The sequence below is a fragment of the Littorina saxatilis genome, linkage group LG1 (assembly GCF_037325665.1).
Source record: "Littorina saxatilis isolate snail1 linkage group LG1, US_GU_Lsax_2.0, whole genome shotgun sequence".
Taxonomy (NCBI): domain Eukaryota; kingdom Metazoa; phylum Mollusca; class Gastropoda; order Littorinimorpha; family Littorinidae; genus Littorina; species Littorina saxatilis.
Window position 1 is genome coordinate 14,173,062 of NC_090245.1, and position 8,738 is coordinate 14,181,799.

Sequence of the window (8,738 nt, forward strand, 5' to 3'; positions counted from 1 at the left end):
CAGGAAATTTGGTTTTTGCATGTCAAATGCTGTGGGGCGAGAAAGGCAATCTGATTGCATAATTATTTGATAAATGCTTTCGAACTAAATCGCTCGAAATGCTGCCGGGAAATCGTATCAGTGCTGGCGTTTGCTCCAAATTTTGTTTAATTGTCCGAGAGAGTTTTGGCAGCAAATCATTAAACATTTCCCCAGACAGAGAAGCTTTTTTTTTTTTTTTACAAATCCAGCGACGATTTTGCTCGGTTTGCTCCAGTTACATAATTGAAAATGTCATCAGTCTTTTTGGAATGTCTATGGGATTGATTTGCAACTAATAATGTGATGCACAAAAAGAGAGTTGATATTGTATCGACGCTTTTTGTGGTTATCATTGTACAAAATTGCATACTTAAAGATGATCCTTTCTGCGAAAAATTATGTGTTGGTACATGTTGTACTGGTAGTGTTAATGTACCTTTGGCTCTTTACCCAGCCTTTCAGGCTCGCTGAAAATCAACGGATCTGGAAATAGCATTGTCATACATTCTTCAATCTTTGACTTTGTTAGACGCATGAAACTCCGTCCTACCTCACCACTCAAGCACACCATCACACGCGCAACAAAAATAACATACGGCAACATAAGACAATCAACCCACCACTCAAGCACACCATCACACGCGCAACAAAAATAACATACGGCAACATAAGACAATCAACCCACCACTCAAGCACACCATCACACGCGCAACAAAAATAACATACGGCAACATAAGACAATAAAAGACAACATAAGACGAAACCCAACAACATCAACAACAACAAAAATACAAACAAACTGAAAAGAAGGTCACAGTCATTTATTATTAACAATGGATGGGGCTCGTTGAACTAAGCCGGCATTGCTTTGGCGATCAGGGATTAAGAGACCTCCCTTGATCACACCTACAGTTAACTTGTACCTCATCAGGGAAGGGATTCTATCAGAGTTAATTGAAAATAGGTTTTTCGTGTATGTATTATCGACCCCCTCCCATCCCCACCCCACCCCCCCCTCCTCCTCCCTTGTAGTTCGGATCGTGACCGTTTGAACCCCAATCATGGCGAGGTAGGTATCGTGTCACAGCCTTCACATTATCTGTGGTCACTGGTCATTTGGACATCACCCCTGTCTGTCATTAGCGGACTTCGCCATGTGTTGGGTGACAGTTAGCTGACCTACACGCGCACTAAACACATTTTGTTTGGAAAAGAAACGCGGGTAATAATGGAAGGGCGCTGGTTCTGTGCGACGCTTAGTTTTCGAGATAGGTGTGACTGACGAAGAACAGGACGTCACATTCCAAATAAGCACGACTATGTTGCAGGTGGAAGCCGCTGAGATTGCATTTCTTCGGGAGGTTTCCGCAAAAATAGATATTACACGATTTGCGCGAAACAGTTGAGAAGCAGACGATCTCTGAGAACTCTGTTCGTCTCATGATAACGTTATTTTATATGATAACGATTCACTTGCAAACTAAACTATACAATTTGGTGTGTCAGTGGTAAATGTAAATATAAATGTGTAATACAGACAAAGCAAACAAATAAACGTGTTTTTCTCGTGAAAATGTTGCGTTGTGCGGGTGTTTGGGTGGCCACGTGATGTACACAAAGCAAGGTGCGGGACGGACTCTGCTCTGTGCTGTAACACTGACAAGTTCAAAACACGAGAAAAACGAGTTCGTTATGCGGGCAGCCACGGGGGATGTATGTATTTTTCAAATATTTAATGGTTGTAAAATAAGTCTTGTATTTATCACCGTACTCAGGCCCTGTTCTTTTTTTCGTCACACCTAAAACCGTTATTTCTTGTGAGCGACGCAGCATTATAAGCTTATCCACACGAGCACCTGCACGTACGCGCGAATAGACACACGCGCGCGCAGGCACGCGTGCATGCACATAAACGAGCACGAACGCACACGCACATAAACATAAGAGAGGTTTGTCTTATGATTCCGTCGAAAAATATAAGAAATGTACGAGTAAGATTCGTTTTGAACAGTAGCCATGCATTTTACATCTTAGTGTCATTGGTATTGCTGTAGCAGTTAGCTTAATGTTAGCCATGCATTTTACATCTTAGTGTCATTGGTATTGTAGTGCTAGGACTAGCTGCAGAATAGGGGCTGAATATTTATTGTTCGGATTGGTATACCAACATGATACTTTATACAGTTAAAAAGACATCTCTCAGGATCCAAATGCCAGGGAGGGGCAACTTCTAAATGGTCTATGAACGAAAATATGACCTGTTTAGTAAGCATACCCTCACAACGCACTTTTGCAGAAGGTGAACATTCAAAACACCAGTTCTTTGTAACTAAGAGTTTAATTTACCTTTGAATTAACATTTATGTTTGCCTGTACCATGTTTCTAACATCAGGACAATAAACACACTTCAGGGGCGGATCCAGGGGGGGGTTTCCGGGGTTTCCGGACCCCCCCCCCCCCCCCGGCAGCCTAAAAAAAAAAAAAGTATTAAAAAATACATTTAAAAATAATGAGAAACTGAAGGCTCAAATTGCACCAGATTCCTCCATTTTCCTTGATTTTTATCAACATTTTCCGGGGGGGGCATGCCCCCGGGCCCCCCTAGGAGCTGGCCTTTGTCTTCTAAATGACGGTTTCGGAAGGTAGTTGGGTAATTTGCTGGCTCAGGTTGCACCAGATCGGTCAATTTTCCTTTTATTGGTAATCTAATTTGTCTTCTTAAATTTACTTTTTGAAGGGGTATTAGGGGAAGTTTCTTGGCTCAGATTGCACCAGATTGCTCCATTTTCGCGCACACAACTAAACGAATTGTCCCTTTAAGAAATGTGGAAACCCCCATGATGTGATCCGCCCCTGCACTGGCTATTGACGTTTTATAATTATATACAAATGAATCGGTTTTCTTTTCAAGAACGGTACCGTCTAGTAACAATCGCAAGCTTGCACATTGACTATTAAAATTATGCAAATGACAAATATATTCTTGCTAGTTGCTATCTTTTTGGAATGGGCTCATGATTCTGCTTTATTTTAAAGCAAAAACAGGTGACACTACGACACTACATACTGATGTAAAACATACTGTCCAGTCAATTGTCTACAGATAAATTCTCAACAAGGTTGTAGAGACCCTCCTATTTACAAATACTGTACACGAAGCTGTATTTCTACTATTTGTTAACAAAGAAATGCATTTCATGCATAATGCCAGAGTTTTAAAAAGAAACCTGTAAACATAGTTTCTTCTATATCCACAGCGATTTACTCACATAACCGGTTCATGAATTCAGTCTTTCAGTCACGCTGGCATTTGCCATCACAGAAGCAAAGAGCAGTGCAGGGGACACCCGCTGTGGCACAGCTACACGGACCTCTACAACCTTTCTTGCAGCTGCATTTTACTAGTTCAGAGCAGATCTTAGATGCATCTGGAAGTGATGTCCAAACAGGCGAATAAGTTCCATCAACTTCTTCCCAGCCCCAGCTTGCAGGATCTGGAATCTCTGGCTGCGGAATGAGAGCTTCCTTCCAGATGAGTGCCTGCAGGATCGCTCTTTTCGTGTGTTCAAGAAGAGCAGCTTGAGTGGGTGGGGTGTTTTCCAGCATGCGCCCTTTCTTCGTGAACAGGTGTTTTCTGGCATCGTTCACCTTGTCGGAAACACTGGTCTTGTCGAACATCAACGAGACAAAGCGCTCAATCTGGCTGAACTTGTCCGGTGATGCAAGCACCCAAAGGAACAGCTGTGAATTCTGGATCAGACATCCACACTTCCCAGCATCTCTTCTTACTGACACCAAAGAAAGATGACACAGTGTCGCAGCCAGTCAGAGGATGAAACATCAGAGGTGCCGCTGATTTCTCTGGGCATAGTCGTGAATAGGCAGAAGACGATAGTGGGATCCAGCACAAATGCAACCCACAGGTTTTCCAGCTGGAGGGAATGGTAGGGAGCTGTTGCAAGCACCACTACATCAGTGTCTAAATTCCTGATCATGACGTCAGTGTGATTCATTCTGGACAGGTCAGAACAGTGTACAACCAGTCTGGTGTCAGCCTCTACGTGTGAACAAGGGGACAGCAAGGCTCTTTGGTCCTCACTAATGTCACTAGAACTAACAAAGTCCACACCTTGTGTTGCAATGACCACTTTCCCGTCTTTCTTGACGAGCTTCAGATTTTCAGACAGGATGAAACAGCTCTTCTTTGTTTTGACTGTTTCGTAGGAATTCTGGCCAGTTGCGTGGCAGAGCAACGTCTCCTTTCACTCTTCTCCTCATGCCAGAGCCTCGTTTCTTCCTCACTGATGACTTCAGACTGTTGTCACGGTAACAGTCCCAAACAATGTCAACGCGATCAGCGTTAGACAGGCACATCAGGACATATGCTAAAAAGACAGAATCACTGTACTCTTGGAATGTTTGTGCTTGGCGTGGCTTCAGAATGTGCACCAGCGCAGCACCATCAATGAGAACAGCTGATACTTGTGGTTCAGTGAGTACTGGGTCATGAGTTTTCTCAAAACAGTGCAGGAGATCGCTTTTGTTGCCGTGGCGCAATTCTCCAGAATCTGAGATTGATGGAGGGAATGACTGGTTTTCGTGCTGAAAGAATTCATCAAGGTCTTCTCCTCTAGCCTGACATCCAACATACAATCTTGCAAACAAACCACAGTTGGTCTTGGCTGTCTTCAGCTTCAGATTCTTGGTCATCTGAGTAGACTTGTTCTGATTTCTGAAAAGGGCTACTCTGTTAAGGTGAATTGGGTCTGACAGTGGCTTTGACCTTTGCAGCAGCCTTTCAGCTAGTTTCAACCGGCTCAATCTGGCCGAATTATCTTATCATGTGCAAAACCCTCGTCTGGCCATGTGAGCCAGTCCCAACATCGTGAGACGTGACTTGTTGTCAACTTGAGGGTCAATCTTCAAAGCAGCTTCCCGAATATGTGACTCAAGATGGTATGTAGAACCTCTAGAAAGATTTCCAGTTTTGCCACAGTTAAACATACAGGTCTCTTGTGGAGAAACTTTCCCACTCTCTCTGCGTGATCTCTTTCCTGTCTCGCCTTCATCTTTGTCAGCTTCATTATGCCGTCTCTTTTCAGCTCTGTCCAACATTCTTTGCCGGTTGTAGTTAGCACGGCAGTTCTTGTGCCACCTAGCTCCATGTTTGGCTAACGAAGACGCAATCCCTGACCCATCATTGAATTTGTCTATTTTCAGTGATGACTGAAACGCTCCAACTGCTTTAAAACCTTTTAACTGTCTCTCTGCTGTGCTGTAGCTTTCTTCGGTGGGATTTATCAGCTTTTCTGTTGTGTCCTTCTGGCAAAAGATGCACAGGCTCCAGTTTACTCACGCCGCTTGCCATGTCTTCGCTGCTTCAGTCTGAACACACACTGTTAAGTAACGTGTTAGATATACACATTATTTAGGTCCCTGGGCTCACCTGTATATCACCAAAGCTTTGGTGTGTTCCCTGGTCAATTCAAGCTTATTATTTACCTTCTTTTGTCTCTATTTGGGAGCACCTACAAATATAGCCTAACCCGAAGGTTCCAAAATATGATTTTTGGCTCATTTTTCAACCATTTATTTATTTTTTCACTTAAAGGCATTAAAAAGACAACAACAACCCAATAATATGGATTTATTATGTTTATTATAGTTTATATGTGTTAATTAAAACGCCCAAACTGTGTGTTTGACATTGTTCGCGACTAGGCACTCCGTTGCCTAGCAACCAAATTTACCAGAGGACAAAAATTGCTTGCCCCCCCCTGGAATTTACATTCTTTGGATGTCTTCTAACAGCACACCAAATGATATGTTGGTATACAAATTTGAACAATCGTTTCAACTGGGGGCCCCACTATTGCTGTAGCAGTTAGCTTAATGTTAGCCATGCATTTTACATCTTAGTGTCATTGGTATTGCTGTAGCAGTTAGCTTAATGTTAGCCATGCATTTTACATCTTAGTGTCATTGGTATTGGCTGTAGCAGTTAGCTTAATGTTAGCCATGCATTTGAAATCTGGATGGCCTTGGTATTGCTGTGGTACTTAGTTAATGTAAGTTCGCACAATGTATTCACACCAACAAGCTCGACATTCACGGGTATAAGCGCGGTCCTGCAGGGCAGCTGTAATGTTCCATTAATCTAACTAGTTATTACTTGTGGGACAATTAGCACCGACTAACCTTCGACCTTTGTCCAACACGGTCATGGCAAAACAACTATCTAGCGTTGTTTTTGTTTTTTTGCACATCTATGCATAATAATTATACACGCGCTAATGTTTCCCTTGATAAAATTGCCCGTATTCGGACAACTGTGCCTTTTCACAGGATAGGTACGTTCCCTTATTTTATAAAGCGGATGGAACACAATGTGTTTCTAGTGTCACCATGTCCGGTCAAGCTCCCGAAAGCCCTAAACGGATGAAATAGAAATATCGGTAATAATAGGTTCGACGATGACATACATAAAGCAACCTCCAAATTCAAAAGCAAATAAATTTAAAAATAGATGTCATTTTAAAAGTAAATTAAGCACAGAGCTTGATTGATCGGTTATAACTGAATCATAACTATTGTAGGCAACATAATACTATGCCAACGACGTCACCTTATGCTACATAGAAGAACAAAAATCCCAGGTTACAACGTTAAAAACAGTTATATGCTGGTGTAGAAAAAACACAACTAGAATATGTAAATCCATATGAGGTGCTAGAGTAATGTGAACTATATTAAACCGCAAAAAACAAATTCCTGTCTCTGCATCATGTACCTTCTTCTTCTTCCTCTTCTGCGTTCGTGGGCTGAAACTCCCACGTACACTCGTGTTTTTTTTGCACGAGTGGAATTTTACGTGTATGACCGTTTTTTACCCCGCCATTTAGGCAGCCATACGCCGTTTTCGGAGGAAGCATGCTGGGTATTTTCGTGTTTCTATAACCCACCAAACTCTGACATGGATTACAGGATCTTTTTCGTGCGCACTTGGTCTTGTGCTTGCGTGTACACACGCGGGTGTTCGGACACCACCGAGGAGAGTCTGCACACAAAGTTGACTCTGAGAAATAAATCTCTCGCCGAACGTGGGGACGAACTCACGCTCGACAGCGGCCAACTGGATACAAATCCAGCGCGCTAGCGACTGAGCTACATCCCCGCCCGCATCATGTACCAATGTCAAGAGAAAAAATTTCGGATATGGCAGAAAATACGGAATAGATCGATGATATGAAATCGCAAATCAGAAGAAAAGGACAGCCTATCATGCTAGTAATGTAGATTATGTAATTCTATGGAAATACCTTGGTTTTTGTATACTAATGTAGATTATGTAATTCTATGGAAATACCTTGGTTTTTGTATACTAATGTAGATTATGTAATTCTATGGAAATACCTTGGTTTATGTCTACTAATGTAGATTATGTAATTCTATGGAAATACCTTGGTTTTTGTATACTAATGTAGATTATGTAATTCTATGGAAATACCTTGGTTTATGTATATTAATGTAGATTATGTAATTCTATGGAAATACCTTGGTTTATGTATACTAATGAGAAAAAAACTAATTGGGTCAGATACGACTCTGCAAAAAACATAATCGTGTGCGAAAGTTAAAAACCCACATAAATATATAAACAATATAATATGGAATCATTAATTTTGGTCAATTTGCGTCTCCGGAGGAGAAACCCAGCCTTGACATTCGCTACGGTGGTGCCCCAAGAGTGCTGTTTGATGAGTACCTAGGTGTCATTAGCAGCCCCTGTCATTAGAAACTTTGGCTGTTCGCAAACTCGGTGATGATGAGAGTCTTGGGACGTTGGCTGTTTGCTCTGTTATTGCATTCCGGCTTCGTAACTAGGTCGACGCATGGAATAGCATTAGTTCACCGCCTATAGGTTTCTGGACAGGATTAATTAGTTAATGACTTATGCATCCGAGATGGGACTTTAGGGGTGAGTAGGTATTATGCTGAGAAGAATTGTTTTTTTGCGTTGCTGTGTGGGGTAACGGTGTCATCAGATCTCATCTTGCCGAGACGTGTATCTGTTAATACGTTGTGTAAATGTCACAAGTGTCGCTTTTATCTGTGAGAGACTCGATCAGCTTGCCGGTGTAACATGAGAAAATTGCTCCCACAAGATTTTTACTCCGGAGTAAAAATTTCGTACGAAAATGTTACTCCCTTTACGAAAAAAGTACTCCCCCATTACACGAGAAAATTACTCCCCACTACAGGTGAGTTCCGAGTAAACATTTCGTACAAAAATGTTACTCCCCTGACGAATAAATAACGAATAAATCACTTCACCCTAACACGAGCAATTTAACTTCCCATGCCAAGTGCACGAAACTTTTACTCCCTTGTCCCCTGTTAGTCTTGGTGGTGGAAGGGGTGGATCACATAATTATTGGCATTATCCCTTCGCCCGCAACCCATTTTCGCGTACGAGATTTGTACTGGAAGTAAAAAAAAATTGGGAGTACAAATTTCGTGGAGGGAGTAATTTGTTCGTGCCTTGGGGAGTTCTTTTCTCGTACGAAAGGTGTACTCGGAGTAAGAATTTCGTACGAAATTTTTACTCCGGAGTAAATTTTTCGTGGAGTAAACCTATCGTGTTATACCGGCGGTAAGAGTGTGCCATTGCGTATTAGTGCTTCCTTTAACAGTTCCGTGTTTATCTGCAGTGCCA

General features: G+C 42.1%; 2 protein-coding genes across 4 annotated transcripts in view; one reads left to right on the plus strand and one right to left on the minus strand.

The window, feature by feature from the left end:
• LOC138962441 (inositol 1,4,5-trisphosphate-gated calcium channel ITPR3-like) overlaps nt 1-8,738 on the plus strand; it is a 210,817-nt gene that overhangs the window by 50,228 nt on the left and 151,851 nt on the right. The window lies entirely within an intron of this gene.
• LOC138962415 (DBH-like monooxygenase protein 2) overlaps nt 8,027-8,738 on the minus strand; it is a 17,644-nt gene continuing 16,932 nt past the window's right edge. For all 3 annotated transcript variants that reach the window (XM_070334234.1, XM_070334221.1, XM_070334229.1), the window contains exon 12: nt 8,027-8,738. This exon is cut by the window's right edge. The gene's annotated coding sequence lies outside the window, so the exon portion shown is untranslated.